The sequence below is a fragment of the Myotis yumanensis genome, unplaced genomic scaffold (assembly GCF_028538775.1).
Source record: "Myotis yumanensis isolate MYYU_CA2020_CCGP unplaced genomic scaffold, mMyoYum1.0.hap1 SCAF_7, whole genome shotgun sequence".
In the NCBI taxonomy this organism is placed as follows: domain Eukaryota; kingdom Metazoa; phylum Chordata; class Mammalia; order Chiroptera; family Vespertilionidae; genus Myotis; species Myotis yumanensis.
In genome coordinates, this window is record NW_027223758.1 from 48,257,362 (window position 1) to 48,277,501 (window position 20,140).

General features: G+C 38.4%; 1 pseudogene; it reads right to left on the minus strand.

Annotated features, from left to right (window-relative positions):
* Window positions 1-18,101: 18,101 nt before the first annotated feature.
* Window positions 18,102-19,701, minus strand: LOC139014582 (pre-mRNA-splicing factor RBM22-like; annotated as a pseudogene).
* Window positions 19,702-20,140: the final 439 nt, after the last annotated feature.

The window sequence follows — 20,140 nt, forward strand, 5'->3', positions numbered from 1 at the left end:
TTTGAAAAGAAGTAAACAAAGTCTGACTTCTCAGCATGAATTGAAGAGTACAACTTATGCTTTTTACTTTGAAGAATGAGAGAGAGAACACAAATAATTGTTGCTATAAACCTGGGTCTTAGACCTTAGATAAAATTATTCTGTGATTTTTTTTTTAATATTTACTGATCATCTACTAAATGGCAGGCATTTTTTTCTAGCCAATGGGATACAGTGGTGAAACACATTTAAAAGAATGTTTATTCTTACATTACTCTCAGGTATAACTCCACATAAGCATTTCCCATAAATTGTTTGATTTGTTTCTTCCCAACTGAAAGAACATTCATTTTACTTTGATATTTGCTTGTGTAGGCAGAGCACAATTAATTATTAGAGTCAGATGAATGCATTTGACATTTTATTATGCTTTTGTTTTTATTGTCTCCCACACACAGTTAAAGATAATTGTGTATCATCTGTAGAATACTTGAAACATAACAAGCATTGCCTAAAATAAAAAAAGAATCAAAAGCATGACAAATTCACAGCACAGCCATGAATATCAAAGCCTGTATTTGCTATGGCAACTAAAATGGAAATCTCCCCTGAATGGGCAATAAGTGTCTGACTGTCATAAGTTGTTATTAAGGCCTTGTAAGCAACATAAAAGATTATTGGAGATGTCAAAATCTATGTTTCAAAAGTAATGTTTTTATCAGGAAGAATGGCGTAATGTCATGGCTTGTGTTTTCTTCAGCATCCACAGCAGGGCAAAGCACATAGAGAAGCAAATAGTTGTGATAATGAGCAGGTTAGGTTATGTTGGGGGTTAACCAAGATGCTTAGAGGAGAGCAACTGTGATCCCATCATAGGTGGTTTTTCTGGGAGATGTGTCGTTCAGTCGATGGCAACATGTTGTAGCCAGTGAGTCACTCACGTCCTTTTCACTGCTCAGCTTTTCATAAATGATTTTAAGAAACTAAGAATGCATCTTTTATATCAATTGGCTTTTCTTTTGTGATATGTGCACTTACCCCTTTGCCTCCATAACCTTCTAAGAGTTCTTTCCACAAAGAGTTATCAAAGGAAAGACCTCAGGTCTTAGTTCTTGTGTGAAGTTGTATAACAAGCATGAAAGCACATTTGTCAGCAGAAAGGAACTATAAAAACTTTGGGGAAAAAGTACAAAATGTGGCTATTTGCATACTAAAACCAGTTTGTTTAAAAATGAATTAAAATATTTTTCACTTGATTATTATCAGGAGACCATTCTCTATGGGTCTGCCCTGTCTTCGGAGAAGGAGCAATGTCACCTTTGGTTCCAGACTATATTCTGAGCTTTTCATAACATTTCACCCTGGGACAATTTTGGTTTTGCCCTACTGTCTGGCTCCTCTTCTGAATATGTAGACAAATAAAAGAAAAAATACACTAAAAATGCAGGATGGAATACAGGTTCCCCCACAATCCTCTCTGGCACGCTCTCTCTCTCATACACACACACACACACACACACACACACACACACACACTCTAATAAAAGACAAATATGCTAATTGACCGTAACTTCACTACACCCAAGCCACACCCACCAGCCAATCAGAGCGACTATATGCAAATGAGCCCAACCAAGATGGAGGCTGGCAGCCATGGAGCTGGAGCAAGCGGGAGGCTTGGTTGCCCCGGCTATGAAAGAAGTCAAGCGTCCTGCCTGTTCTGGCCTGCTGTGGCCTCTGCAAAAGGCAACAACGTTTCAATTATAGAAGCTAAATAAATCCCAGATACCTGCTTCCAGCCAGCCTCCACTGGAGCTTGGGTGGCTGGGGACTGTGGCCAGCCTGAAAACAGCCATCAGCCCCTCACCCAGACTGGCCAGGTACCCCAGCAGAACCCTCCACCCTGAAGAGGGTGTGGCCAGCATAAAAACGGCCCTCAGCCCCTCACCCAGGCTGGCTAGGCACCCCAGTGGGGACCCCTACCCGAAAGGAGCTGTGGCCAGCCTGCAAACAGCCATCAGCCCCTCCCCCAGGCTGGCCACACAAGCATGGGGTAAGGGTCCCCGCTGGGGGGCTTAACCAGCCTGCAAACAGCCATCAGCCCCTCACCCAGGCTTGCCAGGAACCCCAGTGGGGACCCCCACCGTGAAAGTGCTGTGGCCAGCCTGAAAACAGCCATCAGCCACTCACCCAGGCTGGCCAGGCACCCCAGCGGGACCCCCACCCTGATCTGGGACATTCTTCAAGGCAAACCAGCCGGCCCCCACCCATGCACCAGGCTTCTATCCTATATAATAAAAGGGTAATATTCAAATTGACCCTAACAGCAGAGTGACTGGGAATGACTGGTCACTATGACACACACTGACCACCAGGGGGCAGACACTCAATGCAGGAGCTGCCCCCTGGTGGTCAATGTGCTCCCACAGGGAGAGCTCTGCTCAGCCATAAGCCAGGCTGATGGCTGCCAGTACAGTGGTGGTGGTGGGAGTCTCTCCCGCCTCCTCAGCAGTGCTAAGGATGTCCAACTACAGCTAGGCCTGCTCCCCACTGGCAAGTGGACATCCTCCGAGGGATGTCTGACTGTCATCTTAGGGCCAATCCCCCCAGGGAGTGGGCCTAAGCCAGCAGGTGGTCATTCCCCGAGGGGTCCCAGACTGCAAGAGGGCGCAGGCCGGGCTGAGAGACCCTCCTGAGTGCACAAATTTTCGTGCACCAGGCCTCTAGTATATATATATATATATATATATATATATATATATATATATATATTCCTGACTATTATAAACACTGATTCAAAATATATGTAGGACTCCATTAATCAGTGAGGAAAAAGTCAGAAAACACTATAGAAAAATGTTAAAAATACTTGATTAGAAACTTCATAAAAGAAGATATTCAAATAGCCACTAAAACATATAAAAATATGCTTAAGCTAATTAATACTCAGAAATGCAAATTAAAATCACAAGAGATAATTTTGCACACATATCCAATGGGCAAAAACTGAATGAGCCTGTCAGACTAAGTATCAGCCAGTACTTGAGGAAAAAGTTTCTTATGTTATTTATACCATCTCATGGGAGAATCCAGATTTGTACAAAGACTTTAGACAGTTTTTCATTATCTAATAAATTTGAAAAAGTGTTTTCCCATCACACAGAATTTCTCCTCTTACATAAATACCCCAGGGAAATTTTTGCACATAAGCACCAAGAGACATATAACAATTGTTCAGAGTAGAATAACTGAAAATAATAAAATCAAATATGGAACAAAACAGATAAATCATTGTACTTTCTTACAATGGAAGAGCACAGCAATGAAAATGAAAGACTAGTTTCCTGCAACAACATAAATGAATAGGAAACACAAGCACACATACACACACAGAAACACAGAACGTTGAGAGTAAAAAACAAATCACTTTGTTGAAAGTTCAAAAACAGGCAAATCGTAGATATATGATTTAGGGTAAAAAGTATAAATAAACAAGTAAATGACTAATAAGAGAGCGAGGAAAGTTAATTACATATCAAGTGGTGGTACAAATATGAATTGTGTGCAATCTGGAATGAAAAAGATCAGCCAGGTGATCTCTTTAGAATTATTAAATGAACTCATGCATGTTTATTTTTTTTATAGATTCATTAAAAAATAACTTGCTCAGGACCTGCATTTATGCATTTAAGCTTTCCCTGCATGCCTCAAATAAAGGTTATTGTTGAGATCTTCTCTTAGTAAATATATATATATATAATATATAATATATAAAAACATCATTTTTATTGACTTACAATTGACATATAAAATTATATGAGTTTTAGCTGTACAAGATAATGATTTAAAATATGCATATAGCCAAAACCGGTTTGGCTCAGTGGATAGAGCGTCGGCCTGGGGACTGAAGGGTCCCGGGTTCGATTCCGGTCAAGGGCATGTACCTGGGTTGCGGGCACATCTCCAGTGGGAGATGTGCAGGAGGCAGCTGGTCGATGTTTCTCTCTCATCGATGTTTCTAACTCTCTATCTCTCTCCCTTCCTCTCTGTAAAAAATCAATAAAATATATATTTAAAAAAATGTCTGTTCTGTGCATTTAAAAAAAAAAATAAAATAAAATAAAATATGCATATATTGTGAAGTGATTGCCACAAAACTCTAGATAAGATCTTTTGTCACACACAGTTACAATTTTTTTCCTTGTGATGAGATCTTGTATTTTTGTTGTGGAAAACCTAATAGTCTGTTTTAGACAGTGGGTGGTGATGAAGGTGATACCTTTCCAAGACAAAATTCAAATTCCCTGTGACTTTTGCTCCATTGCACCCTAATACCACCTTCATCTCAACATCTCTCTCTCTCTCTCTCTCTCTCTATATATATATATATATATATATATATATATGCCTAAGCGACCATCAAACCATTCAACTGTCCGACCAGTAGCTATGACATGCACTAACCACCAGGGGGCAGGTGCTCAACACAGGAGCTGCTGAGCTGCGGTGACTTGGCAGCTGCAGTTCTTAGGTGACACATCCGGAACCAGAAAGGAGGGAGCCCAATTCCGGGGTGCATCACCAGAGAACCACCCTCTCACAGTCCAGGACCCCTTAGGGGATGTTGGGGAGCTAGTTTTGGCTCAATCTTCGCCAGTCAGGCAGAGGGACCCCAATTGTGCATGAATCCATGCACCGGGCCTCTAGTTATAATATAAAATATAAGTCATTCATTAAGGCCTGGGTGAGCTTCAAGCTTTGGTGATTTCTCTGCATGGCCTGGACCAACTCCTGTTCAGTCACAGCAGCTTCTCTTTGCTACATCTGGGTTTTTCTTACTGGTTTACTCTTCCTCAGCTTAGATAAAACCAGAATGGTGTAGTTTTTCAAAGGCACAGTGGAGAGAATTTATGAAAACTTGATATTTCATCTTAATTATCTAGTCTATTAGAATATCTCACCAACAGTAATTATTTTCTTTTGTCAGAGATGAAATTAGAAATGTTCTGAGGTTAGAAAGTTACCTCTCCATATAAATTCCTACATTTAAATCTATCAGCACTCTTTTCTTAAAAAATGATAAAAGATAATGAAATTCCATTTTGGAAAACATAAATTTAATATATGCAACATTTAAATAATTTACTCTTACTCTGCATGTTTTGTCCAGATAGTCTTAACATGAGGCTGTGAGTAAGATGATATTTTGTGTTGTTTATATAGATATTTAAAAAATTATGCATTAGCACATTTTACAATATAAAAGATAATCCTTGTCAGTACTATTATAAAATAAGCATTTTTAAGTGCCTATTAAGCAAAAATGCTAATATTATAGCTCTGATTCATTCAACTTTTTAAAAGTTCATATAAATATTCAAGTATTATTAAATTATATTTAAATGCCAATAAAATATAAATGAAATGACTCTGAACCTATATGGTTCAGTGAAGAAATAAAACTATTATTTTGATAGTGATATCTTGGAAATGGTTCCCATATATGATCTTTCAATAGGAAAAATATTGAGCCAAATTATCTTCAGCAACAGAATTTTGATTGTTAGGATTAGAATATACTACATTTAAAACCAATAAAATCAGTAATGTACCCTATCTAATAAAATGTAATATGCAAATTAACCATCACAACCTCACTCCCTCACTCAGTCATTCCATCACAAAGATGGCGGCCGCCATGGAGCTGGAGTGACAGGAGGTTTAGGTTGCCCCCAGCAATGGAGGAGGCCAAGCTTCCCACCTGCCCTGGCCGGCCCTGGGCTCCACTCAGGCTACAAAGTTTCAATTATAGAAGATAAATAAATCCCAGATACCTGCTTCCAACCCGTGGGCGTGGCCATCCTGAAAATGGCCCTCAGCCCCTCACCCAGGCTGGCCACTCTCCCATGGGGTGAGGGTCCCCACTGTGGGGCTTGACCAGCCTACAAACAGCCATCAGCCCCTCAGCCAGGCTGGCCAGGCACCCCAGCGGGACCCCTACCCTGATCCGGGACACCCTTCAGGGCAAACCAGCCAGGCCCCTTCCATGCACCAGGCCTCTATCCTATATAATAAAAGGGTAATATGCAAATTGACCCTAGCAGCAGAACAACTGGGAATGACTGGTCACTATGACACACATTGACCACCTGGGGGCAGACGCTCAATGCAGGAGCTGCCCCCTGGTGGTCATTGCGTTCCCACAGGGGAAGCTCTGCTCAGCCACAAGCCAGGCTGATGGCTGCCAGCACAGCGGTGGTGGCAGGAGCCTCTCCTGCCTCCTCAGCAGCACTAAGGATGTCTGACTGCAGCTTAGGCCTCCTCCCCACTGGCAAGTGGACATCCTCCGAGGGCTCCCGGGCTGCCAGAGGGATGTTTGAGTGCCAGCTTAGGCCCGATCCCCCGGGGAGTGGGGGACATCCTCCAAGGGGTCCCAGACTGTGAGAGGGCACAGGCTGGGCTGAGGGACCCCTTCCGAGTGCACAAATTTGTGTGCACTGGGCCTCTAGTAATTATATAAACAAATACTATTAAGTCACTATTAGAGCCAATGATTTATGTGATAATTTTTATCAAGGCATTCTTTAGAAAAAAATGTTTTCATTGATTTCAGAGTGGGAGAGGGAGATAGAAACATCAATGATGAGAGAAAAATCACAATTGGCTGCCTCCTACATGCCTTCTACTGGTGGTCGAGCTCACAATCGAGGCATGTGCCCTGACTGGGAATTGAACTTGACCTCCTGGTTCATAGGTCAATCCTAAACCACTGAGCCACACCAGCCAGGCTCAAGGCACTCTTTATAACCAATCGTATAAACCGTGTAGACTTAATAAAATATGAGCCCTTGAAGAAGATAAGCTTAGTGCATGCCTCATATTACTTCATACACATAAACGCACACTCAGACTTATTGACTCATTAAACTTTCCTGTTTTCTAGATAGTAAGACCATCAAACAATTCTGGGTCTGCAATTAGCAGGACATAGCAAGTACACAAAGTTAATAAAATGGATTCTGTACATTTACTCATTCTAAATTATTAAATCTTTCATTTGCTTATAAATGTTTTTATTAAATTTTTCATTTGCTTATAAATGTTTTCTTAAGTTTAAAGAAAATATATTATGATACTTAATGGGAATTTTCACAATCATTTTGTCCTTCTTGGCAACTTACATAAACATTTTACATATTCCTGGGACATTGCATTAAGCATTTTCAAAACAAACGCAACACCTAAGTTCCAAGCTGAGAAAAGCATCAAAATGAATTTATAATATAAAATTGCAAAGGGAGGAATTGTGGTTCCAGAAGACAATTTAATTCCCTACTCAAAAATATTGTTCCTTATCACAAGACCACACTTTCCAGAGCTCCTCTATTGCTATTGATGATCATATACAATGAAAGTGCCATTGTATTTAAAAAGAATAATAATAAAGCAATTTTTTAAGCAATAATAACCTATTTCCTAAGAGTTGTCTCCTGGATAAAATTGGGTTCAAAACATAGCAAATGCATAACATGGTTGCTAAGAGAACAGAGAACCAAAATAAGAAGGTGTTTTGTTTTGTTTTCATTTCTCTTCTTTTTCTACATTTACTAAAAGGAAGCTTGGAAAAAGGAAAAGAACCATTTTTCATTATTACCCTCTCACTTTGTTATTATCTATGGTTCCTGATAACAAGACCACGTGCTCTGAAGCCATCTCATAGCTGAGAGAGGAAAGGATCTGAAAGCATTTTATTAGCAAAGAGAATGATGCAATTTCTTCTATAGTATATTCTTTAATTTAAAATTCATTCCTTAAAAGGCCCACACATACCCTACGGTAAAATATAAACGGTAATAAAATGTACAAAATGAAGGAGAGCTGTACTTCTGAAAGTACATTGTGCTCAGGTGTCCAGAGGATTCTACAGATGGCCAGCCAGCCCTATGTGCCAGCAGAGAATATACTTGCCAATCAACACTTGTGGGGCTGTAACCTTCCCTTTTTACTTCAGTGCATCTTTTATTTCAGGTTATCACCTATTATTAGGACTATTCCAAGAGCAATCAAGACATTATTTCTAATGTATGCTCTTTGGGTTGAGCTTATACTAGTATATGTTCAAATAATTCATCAATGAGGAAATACCCTGCTTAAACAAAAAAGTTTATTTCTTTCTCCATATTTGACAGTTTTGTGGTTTTCTTATTCCTTTTTCTCTTTTTCTGCCTCTTTTCATTTCCTTTCTTCCTTTCTTCTTGCCACTCCGCCTTTCTTCTGTCGTCTTTCCCTTTTCCTCCTCATTTTTCTCAAATCCTGTTGAACAGAATTCTTCCCTACAAATATAGGACATGGCCATGAAAATAAGGCTCCTTTTCTCCTGGGAGTCAGAAACATAAAGGCTCACACATCATAAACCCTGTACTGAGAATGGTTCATTCCCCCTTGACGTGTTCTAATCCAATCTGTGCATGAACAAGTTTTCAAGGCCAAGTCACAAAGGGGCGGGATTCCAAAAACTAAAGTTTATTTGAGTTGGTTTCATTACGAAATTAACCGAGACTGATATTTACTCGGAATTTTACATCCTGCATCGTGATTATGTACAACACCATCATAAAGCAATTACAAGGACTTTATTTGGTAGAATGATTTTAGTCTCTTTAATAATTCTGAGTGCTATCACATATTGCTCATTTACCTCAGGTTAGGTCCTCTTTCAAAGGATTCACATGCATATGTTAATGGCAGTGTTCATAGGCAAGAAACACTGATGGCTCTTATGGGAAAGTGAGACTTAACTGAGTGGAAAGAAAACAAGGGTGGGCTGGGAGACAGATAACTGCTGGGTGGTTGTGGTGTTTTTCCTCCAGGACACAGTTCTCATTATCTCTTTGATTGTTTTCCTAGTTTCATGAAAACTTTGCACTCTTCGCTTTGTTGCAGAATTAAAACCGTGGCATATGAATCAAAATGTCAGTTGGTTTTATTTATACATCTGCAAAGGTAATGTATGACTGTGTGTGTGTGTGTGTGTGTGTGTGTGTGTGTGTGCGTGCTTTCAAATAAATGTCTTATTTTGGAATCATTTTAGATTTATAGAAACACTGTAAAAATATTACAAAGAATCCCACATATTCCTTTAGGGACGCTATTATTAATATCTAGCATTGTATGATGCATTTTTCAAAATTTATGAACCAAGACTCATGCATTTTTATTTACTAAAGTCTGTACTTTATTTAGATTTCCTTAGTCTTTACCTAATGTCCTTTTTCTGTTCTATGATCTTATCCAAGATAACACATCACAGTAGTCGTCATGGCTCCTTTTGACTGTGACAGTTTCTCAGGCTTTCCTTGTTGTGAGGATCTTGACAGCTTTGAGGAGTGCTGGTCAGATATTTTTCTCAGGATTACCCTGGAGTTTGTTTGTTTGTTTCACAGGAAGGCCACAAAGGTAAAGTACTATTCTCAACACATTGTGTCAAGAGAACAAACTATCTACATGACCTATCACTGTTAACAATGACCTTGAATATCTGCCTGAAGTTTCTCTAATGAAAAGTTAACCTCCTCCACTCCCCCCCTGAACACATGACCCTCTTTGAGAGGCAGTCACTAGGTATAGTCCACAATTAAGTAGTGGGGAAGTATATTCCTCCTCCTTGAGGTTGAAGCATCCTACATAAATTATTTCGAATTCTTACGCAGGAGAATTTTGCATGTTGTCTCCCACATATTGATTTATACAATTATTTATTTATAGCAGTAGAGACACAGATATTTACTCTATACTTTGGGTTATAATCTAATACTATTATAATTTTGTTATTTAAGTTGTTTCAGATTTGGCCATTGGGAGTTCTTTACAGGATCTTTGCAGAGGTAATTAATTTGAAAGGAGGTCTTTAGGATGGGTCCTACTCCTATATGACTTGCATCATTATCAAAGGAGGGCCTTGGTAAGATAGATGGTCATGCATAGAAAGGAGATGATGTGAACACACATCAGAAGATGGCCATAGGACAGGAGTGTGACATCTATAAGCCAAGGAGGCCACGGATTGCCCACAAACATTAGACACATCAAGAGACAAGGCAGGATTCTTCATTAGAGCTCTCGGAAAGAATGTGACACTTTGATGTCAGACTTTTAGCCTCTGGAATTATGAAACAATAAAATTCTGTTGTTTTAAACCCAACAGTGATTGCTATTTTGTTATGACACATAATTACTATATCCTGCTACTATCCTAAACATGCTCATTTGTTGTAGATTTTGTCTTTTGTGTGTATGTGTGATCTACATAAGTAAGCATGTCATCTATGAACAAAGATTTCTTCCTTCTAAAACTGTACACATTTTCTTTTCTTGTCAAATTGCACTAACTAGGACTTCCTGTACATACTCAATCATTGTAGAAAAACTATCCTGTTTTATTCCCAATATTAGAGGGTATTTAGTTTCCTCATTCTTAACTATGATATTAACTCTTAAGTTTTTGTAGCTTTTACAGAAGCTGAGATTTCCTCTCTATTCCTAGTTTGTTAAGAATTTCTATTATGAATGGGTGTTGGATTCGCCATTACTATAATTTCTATGATCATATGATTTGTCTTATTTAGTTTGTTGATATAATGAATTACATTAGCTGAATTTCCAGTGCTTAACTAGTCTTGCATACCTGGAATAAATCCCACTTGCCCATGGTGTGCAATTATTTTTTTATATCATTGAATTTTATTTGCTGATATTTTGTTGAGGATTTTTACAGCTATGTTCATGACAGATACCAGTCAATGGTTCTCCTTTCTTGTAATATTTTTATTAAATTCTGGTATTAGGGTGATGCCTGCTTCATTGAGTGAGTTAGAAAGTATTATCTCAGCTTCTATTTTCTGGAAGAGATTGTGGAGAATCAGTATTAATTCTTAATTAACTATTTGGTAGAACTCACTAATAAATTGATCTGGGCTTGAAACTTTCTCTTTTGGAAAGTTATGAATATTCATCAATTGAAAAAATAAATGTAGGACTATTCAGGTTATATATGTCTCCTTGTGTGAATTTTGGTACTTTGTTTATAACCCAGGATAATATCTCCATCTCAAGATTCTTTGTCTAACCACATTCACCAAGTATATTTGCCATGTAAAGAAACATATTCAGAGGTTTCAGACATTAGGTCATATGCTTCTTAGGAGAGTCATTATTCTGCCCACCAGTCTGCCCTCTGGCCTCCAAAAATTCAGGTCAGTTCCACATGCAAAATGCATTTACTCCATCCCAATATCCCAAAAGTCTCCACCCATTAAAATTGGTAAATGTCCCATGTGAATTTGAAATGAATGTGTATTTTGCTGTTGCTAGATGGAGTAATCTATAAGTGTCAATTAGATTAAGTTGATTGATATTGTTGTTCTGGTCAACTATATCCTTACTGATTTTCTGCCTGTTTGATGTATAAATAGCTGACAGGGTGCTATTGAAGTCTTGAACTACAACAGTGGACTTGTCTATTTCTCCTTTCAGTTCTATATTTTTCCTCATTTATTTTTATTTATTTGGATGTTCATTATTTGTTATTATTTTCATGTTTATTATATTACGTCCATACACATTGGGGATTGTTATGTCTTCTTGGGACACTGAGGCCTTTATCATCATGAATGCTCTTCATTATTCCTCATAATCCTTCTTGTTCTGAAGTCTTCTTTGTCTGAAATGACTATTGATACTCAAGCTTTCATTTTAGTAGTATTAACACAGCACGTATTTCTCCATCCTTTCACTTTGAGCCCATCTGAGTCTTCATATTTAAAATCTTTTTTTTGTAGACAACATATAATTGGGTATTGTCCTTCTTTCCCCAATTTGACAATCTCAGTCTAATTTGGTGCATCTAAATCACTCACATTTAAAGTGGTTATTGATGTAGCTGGATAAATATCTGCCATATTTGTAACTGTTTTCTATTTTAGTATATTTTTAAATCCCCCCCTTATATCCTCTGTTGTTGTTTTTTTATTGAGGATCATATAATTATATATTATCTCTTCTCTTAGGGTATCAATTATACTTCTTCTTTAAAAATTAGTGGTTACCCTAATGCTTACAATATACTTTTTAAAGCTAGTCTAAATCCACATTCAAAGTCTAATATACTGCTTCACTTGTAGTGCAGGTCACTTGTAACAGAGAATTCCCAATTCCTCCCTCTTTCCCTTGGGATATTTCTGTCATTCGTTCCACTTATCCATATGCTGTACCACCCAATTCATTGCTATCTATATAGCTTTAAATGAACTGGTATTTGTCAAGGTGGCTGAGCTTCCAAACTGATCCATTAAGGCCATGATCCAAACTGAAAATAACAGTCAGTCCTTCATTCACTAGCTGCAATGGTATAAGCAGGAGGCTAAGCCGGAGAGGGATCTGATCCTGCAACGTTCTACTTTTCCCCACAGCATGAGACCAGATAAATCAACACAGATAACAGGGCTAACTCACTGCCAGAGGAGTGCCAAGCAAAAGGCTACTGAAATTTATGGACCTCAGGGCCAGGAAAGGAGAGAAGGGGAAGTGTTAGATAGGAGAAGGACTGAGTAGTGAGTCAGGGTGGAGGAAAATGGCTTCAAGGCCCAGATAAGGAGATCTGAAGACATGCCTGAGATAGTCCTCAGTCAAGGGCCCTCTCCATAAGGAAGTCTCTGAATAGAGGCCTCTAGATTAAAAATACACATATGCAGAGAGGGGGCAGCTAGGACAGGCTGATTCTCTGACTGCAGCCAACACCAGAGACTGCCAGCCACCTGCTGTGCATCAAGGATGCTGGCAAAGGCAGCTTCCCCGACCGGCCCAGATGAAGCCTTTGTAAATGCCCAGGGTCACGCTGAAGATTACGGTTTGGAGCTGAACTCCTAATTATCTTTCTAGATCAACAAAAATAAGAAAAATAAATTATTTCATTTTGCCTCCATTGATTTCTTCTCTGAAGTGCTTTGTTCCTTTAGGTAAATATTAGATTCTAATTTATAACATCTTCTCTCTGCAGGAACCCTCTCTTTGAACATTTCCTGCAAGACAGGTCTGCTGATAATGAATTCCGCATTTTTATTTGCCTGAGAAAGTCTTTATTTTTCTTCCAAAAGAAAGGATAGCTTTTGAATACAGCATTACAAGTTGAAGAGGATTTTTTTCCCCTTTAACACTGTAAATCCTTCACTCCATTCTTTTTTTGCTTGCCTGATTTCTGATGAAAATTCCACTGTGATTTTTATTCTTATTCTTCTATAGGTAAAGTGGTTTTTCCTTTCACATCTTTCAGGATTTTCTCATTGTCGTTTGTTTCCTGAAATTTGAAAATGTTATGCCCAAGTGTGTGTGTGCACGTGTGCGCATCCCTTTTGTTAAATGCTGGCAAGAACTTTCTGGATTACAGATGCTGCTCTGACCTTGACAAAGGAAAAGAGTCTACAAGCATCACAGGCCTCAAAGGACTGAGAGAAGTACTGTATTCTAGTTTATTGGAATCCCTGAGAAGTCTACCTGAGTGTGCAGGCCACTGTTCAAAGTAACCACCCCTAATCTTCAATAGTCATGCAAATTATGAAACCAGAGACTAACCTAAGAATAGAGTTTTGTAGAAATAGTTAATCTAAAGTCAAAATACTTAAAAGATGAGTAAAAAGGAGAAAGTAGATTCAATTTTCTATAACATGAGGTTTTCATAGTTTGATCAAACAAGATTCCATTTTCCCATTTTTCACTTTTAAACACCTGTATTACAGCATATCAAACAAACAGAAATGTGCATAAATCCAAAATGTACATCTCAATGAAATAGCTGGAAGTGATCACAACCCAGGTCAAGAATAGAGTATTACCAGCAGCCCAAATGTCTTCCACCTATTTGCTTTTAAATATAAATTTTTTCCATACCACTCACTGAATGCAGGGTGGGGCAAAAGTAGGTTTAAGTTGTTCCTATGGAGAATAATACAATAATTAATAAATACTAATAGAAGGCTAAACTTTGTGTTTTGCATACTCACAAATGTAAACCTACTTTGTCCCACACTGTATGCATTAAGAAGAAGAACCAGCTCTAACTGGTTTGCTAAGTGGATAGAGCTTCAGCCTGCAGACTGAAGGGTCCTGTGTTTGATTCCGATAAAGGGCACGTACCTGGGTTGCAGGCTTGATCCCTGGCCCCTTAGGGACACATCGGGGAGGCAACCAATCAATGTGTCTCTCTCATATTGTTTCTCTCTCTCTGATTCTCCTCCTCCCTTCCACTGAGAAAAATATCCTCAGTGAGGATTAACAACAACAACAACAAATTTAAAGAAAAAGAAACACTAGTTTCTAAAGGGAAACAAAAAATAAAAACAATCTATTTGCAATGATATATAGATATGTGTATCCATATCTATATATCTATAGCTATATATATTTATAACTAGAGAGAACATAAATGCAAATATGTATATATGAATACAATATATAAATAGGAAAATTTAATATAATCAAACTGTTAGTTCTCCCAAAATAATTTATCAATTCAGTGATAGCTAGTCAAAATGTTTTATTGAGACTTATATGGAAAATTCATATGCGAGACCAATTGGTCAAGAACATCAAAGACAGTTTCATACATATGTTCATTAATTTAAATTTTTATGTTTATTTACATTTTTAAAATTTTAATAATTTAAATTTTAATTGGAGAGTTGCACTTGAACTTGCATTTTAGATGAAAACAATGTGATTTGAAGGGTTAAAAACCTGACTTAATAAATCACAAGGATTGAAAATCAACCTCAATTTTTTTTCCTGCTATAACCAATAAAATGTGGAATTTAAACTCATGTGATCTTATTGTCTCATGTGCCATTATTTACACCAATGTCTCAATCAAATAATCTATTGTGGCACATTTACATATTTCCCCATGTTAAACATTACATAACTCCTTCATAGTCCCGTTCTTTAGCAATGTTGTCCCTTTGTAAATGTTTTAAATGTAAAGAATCCCATGAATCTTAGTTCTCTATTCATGTTTACATTCAGCTTACCCAGGTTATTTAATTGAGAATTGATCATTTCTGGGACCAAACAAATATTTTTAGAAAATATAAACTTTCCCTTATCTACAGGCAACTGATACTGAGAAATGCCTGAATGAGAGATCCAATGTGTGAGAGTACACAGATTTCCAAACATCTTACTATTGTTTATATGTAAAATGTCATGATACCACTCTTTCTCCTGACTATGCAATGGATGTGGCTGGATCAATGCACTCTTACATACTTTGATATTTTGCAAGAACTGTGAAATGCTCATCTGTGGTTTACTCATGCACCAGAATTTAGATGGAGAGCTAGGCATGCATTCTCTTTAGAAAATTCTGTCAAGTTACACATTCTTTAGTGTATTACATGTACAATCAAAATAACATAATCAAGCTGTGTAGAAACTTAAATTTGAAAACAGGAAACATATTTAGAGTAGGAAGACTTGGTTTAAAAAGTAATTAGGTGTTTATAGTAATTTCCTTTCCTCTAGGAGCACATCAGAAAGAACATTTATCACTTTTATTCCCATAATGCTGGAAATAGACTGAAAATTAAATTTCTTAGACCAATCATACATATTTTTATTATAGGTTTGCATAACTTAAGGCGTATGCTTTATGTTTGATTGTATTCGGTGCATACGCTCTTGAAAAAAATATAATAGGAATACAATCATAACATCAGAAGGAATACACACACTTATCTCCTTGAACTATTGTGAGTCACCTGTTTATGTTCATTTATAAAAGGAAAATAAACATATTTGTCAAGAATCCCACGCATATAAGATTCAATATTGATATTTTACATTATCCTTGAGATTCTGTTAAAGAGGTAAATTGTATTGCCATTTCTTTTTCAAATAGTCTAATCTGTGCTCACCCACATTCTAAAAGCGGCCTTCCATATCAGAGAGACACTACGGAACTGAGGCACGTCTCCCGCAAGATTGGTGTCTCACTTCTCCCAGATACGAAACCTGCACCTAAAGAAACCAATTGTGTATATATAATAGAAGCAGGTTTGACCTACATTTTTCTTTCCCAAGGGTGAGCTTTGCAGTGACAGATATGACTGCAACCAATTGACTAGAATGACATATAACGCAAGACACTGTGACATCTCTTAAGATGGACCGAAAACGATGTTTAACTGCAATCTTCCGCGGTTTTGTAGACTGACAAGAAGCAGAGAAAAATGGCTGTTTAATGGGACCTGTTGACTTTTATAGCTCAGAATTGATTTCGGTCACAGCAGTTGCCCCGTCTTTATATCCTAAAAGGGGCTAGCTCCGTAGGACAAAGAGAAGGAAGCAGACAGGGTCACAACTTTCTAAGACAACACCGTGATACCAGCAGGAGATCAGAGGTAAGCAAGGCCCATTCATTGTTTTAAAGATTTAGAATTTATAAAGCTCTTACTTATAAAAGGCATTTTATTCATGTAACAAAATGACTTGTCTTTTCATTATTTTAATAATGTCTTTTAAAGTAGTTTTATATTGGACTGGTTGTAAAGGTGCCCAGGGCTTGAATGGTCTGTTCAATGTCATTTTTATTATAAGCCCAGTTACTTTTCACACACAATTTTGCAGAATAAGAGGCCATCAATAATGTTTGTATCACAATAGTCATGGATTTCCAGCAGTTGGTCATTGATAATATGTGCGCAAATTTGTTCATAGATTAGATCTGTGATCCCATGATTGGTACTGATTGACATTTCTTCTTTCCATCAGAGCAATAACTTCTGCCTCTGGATGATAGACACAAGAATAATTTATACTTCTATGTGTTGATTTTTATAAATAACAGTATGGTCATCTCTTTGCATACCATTCCAGGAAATTCCTAAGATATTTGTTTCCATAACTCTAGAATAACTTTTTTAACTTTATATTTATTGTTGACACTATTACAGATGTCTCCCATGTCCCAGACTTCTGTAAAAAAAGTGCCAGAGACTAAAGATAAATTTAGCTTAGAGAAAACAGAAGGTGTTCATGAAGGGTTATTAAATAGAAAATGAATTATGTTTTTAGAATTATCAGCAAAAGAAAATAAGAAAGACCCATGCATGAAAATTAGAGGGAAACCAAGTTTTTTAATTGACCCATTCAAAAAAAAAAGCACAAAAAAAACCACAACATCAAATTATGTTTTACCATCTACAATTCAGTTATATCCAAACATTCTAAGACCAAACAGAATTCCCTGCAGGGAATTAAAAAGAGACACACGAAGGTGCACCCTGAAGTTCAAAGTTCCAGCCGAAGTCACAAGTCTTCCATTCAAACACACTCCAATGCTTTTCATTTCAATCTGATATAGTGTTTTACACGAAGTTCTTTAAAATAATTTCATCCCAGACACAAGGTTTCTTCAACGATACACAGCTTCATGACATTTGTTTCCATCCCATAGGAATACAAAATAATTTTTATTTTTGTCTCTTTTTTTGGTAGCATAAAGAAGCAAAACTATTAGCCAGGTTCCTTTAGTAATCAATGAGGGAGAGGTCAGAAAAGACCTGGGCAGAGCCACCTGCTGGATTCCACTTCTCTTTCTGAGGGTGTGACTTCAGAAGTGGTAAATCACACTTATGCCACTACAATGATTAGTACTAGTAATCTTTCTTTAGATGATAAAAAGGAAAGTACCTAATGGACATAAAAATGGTCAAAATATTATTTCCGCAGGTTAATGACCCCCCCTTCCAAAAAATAATACAAAATGAACATATAATTGGGGTGGAAACTCCGTTGGATATTCCAATTCGGTCATAGCAGTTGCTTGCTCCCCATAGCAGTAAGGGAACAGGTATTAAGTTTTATTAGTACTGTTGTAGTAATCAGATGTGTCAATGGCAGCTTATTTGAGGTCCATCAATCAAAGCATGGCTATTGTTTTCTGACTGCCCACATATGAACACATTCAGCTACTATGGAAACTACAAAGGAAGGAAAAAAATCTATCCCAAGATATGTTTCCTGGGATTTTTAAGGGCCCTGTCTTCTGTGAGCCCCAGAATGGTGATGATGTGCTAGGGGCTGCTGTGTTTCCCAACATGAGCTCCCATTCTCTGAGGGTCCTGAGAAGGATAGCAGGTTGGTCCTGGAGCCCTCATGACAGGAGGAGGTGGTGCCATTGGGTGGAACATATGTGGCCCAAAACCTGGGGGTGGCTGCAGGGCGATGTTCACCACAGCTGGCGGGCCACTGGGGGGCAGCTTGAAGTAGTTGGCAAAGGTTTCTGCTGCTGCAGGAGGAGGAAGAAGAGCTAGTGGCTCCAGGACTGGAACGGGCTCCAGCTTGATGCCAGAGTCTGTGGTTCCATCCTTCTCTTTTTCTTTTCCTCGGGCTGCTTGGGACCTTCCCCATTTCATGTTAAGTCGACTGCCATTGATGATCAGCTTATTAAAGGACTTCTCCACAGCCACTTCTGCAGCTTGCCTTGTGGCACATTGGATGAAAACACACTGTTGTCTCTGCACCACGGTGATCGTCCAAATCTCTCCAAACTGGTAGATATGATTTCTTAGATCTGTCTCAGTGATAGTCTCGCCCAGACCACCATCATAGTGTGGTGATAGCCTGGTCCTCTGGCGGGTCCAGAGGAGGCACTGAATCCATAATATCGGTCTTTAATGTTCTGATCAGCAAGGGGGTCATCTGGATCTGTAGGCTTCTCATGTCTGTATGGACACTCCTCTCCTCTCTTACATTCTCCTTTCAGAAGGAGCAAATGTGGGGTCGAATCCTTTTGCAGTAGGGTGTGGTCCAGGCCAGTTAGAGCAGCATGTCACTGGTGGCTGTGGCTTTCCCCAGCATCCAACTGGCCGTGTTCCAAAAGACAATCCTGCATCACGACTCTGGATGGGGAGACCATACTCTAGATCAGTGGTTCCCAATGTGGGGCACACGCTCCACAGGGGGGCAATTTGATTTTTAAGGGGGGAGCAATTCGAGAATGAATTATTAATAGTGAATTATTTGCATTTCTTATGGATCTAGGGGCCTCATATACAGTATATAAATATAGAATTGTGACATTTATGCATTTCAGTTCTCTATTATATGTTTTGAAACTTTATTTGCTATTTTTAATATCACTTCATATTATTATTTTTTAACAATTTCTTAGTGATTTCTTCCTCAGTACTTCAACTGCTTTTTTGTTCTTTTAATTTTTTCTTTCATGATGCCATATTCTTTGAAAGCTTGTTTAGACCAAGTTAATGGCCTTTTAGGCTTCCTCTACTGGAATAGAAGTTTACTTTTTGAATAATAAGAATTATATGTCACGGGGGGCGGGGGGGGGGGGGGCATCAGGATTTTAGAGATGCTTAGGTGGAGCATGGCCAAAAAAAAGTTGGGAACCGCTGCTCTAGATCCAAGAGGCAGGTCTGAGAGACATTCTTCCAGTTACTACAGGCTTGGCACACTTCAGTCTTCTTAAAACACATGCGGGCACCAGCGGAACACTGTGAATGGCCTGGTACAGGTTTTGCATTCCTTCCTGTGCTTTCCTTTGGTCATTCAGCTGCATGGGTTTTCTCCAAGACACGTCTGGCACAGAGTGGGGAAGTGTGCACCCTCCCAGTCCTGCCTGTTGCAGGTGTTGGAGCCCACAGACGTTGCCATCTTGAGAACGTCCAGAGGCAGCGGCTGCCCCCGAGTTGAAAGAGAGGACAGCCACCATCAGGAAACCAATTTTTACTCAATGGAAAGAGGACGGGAGATCTTGTCATCAAAGCTGCCAAAGATGGACTCTGCAGTGACAGGGCAGCTGGGAGGGGTCAGTGACAGGATTTGGTCTCATATAAGTGCATTTTAAGTTTCTTCTCAGAATTTAGATTGTGTGAGTCAGTGACTAAAATATCCCTCATTTTGGTAAACCAACATTTTCAGAATAATCATTTGTCAAATAAATGTCTAAAGACAAACTTATTCAGTCACTGACTTACATTTTATATTGGTGTCACATGGTACTGGTATAATTGTCCCTAATACCATAAGTCAAGAAATTTTACTAAAGACAAATGAGGGCAATAACAAATCTCATTAGATGCTGAACACTATT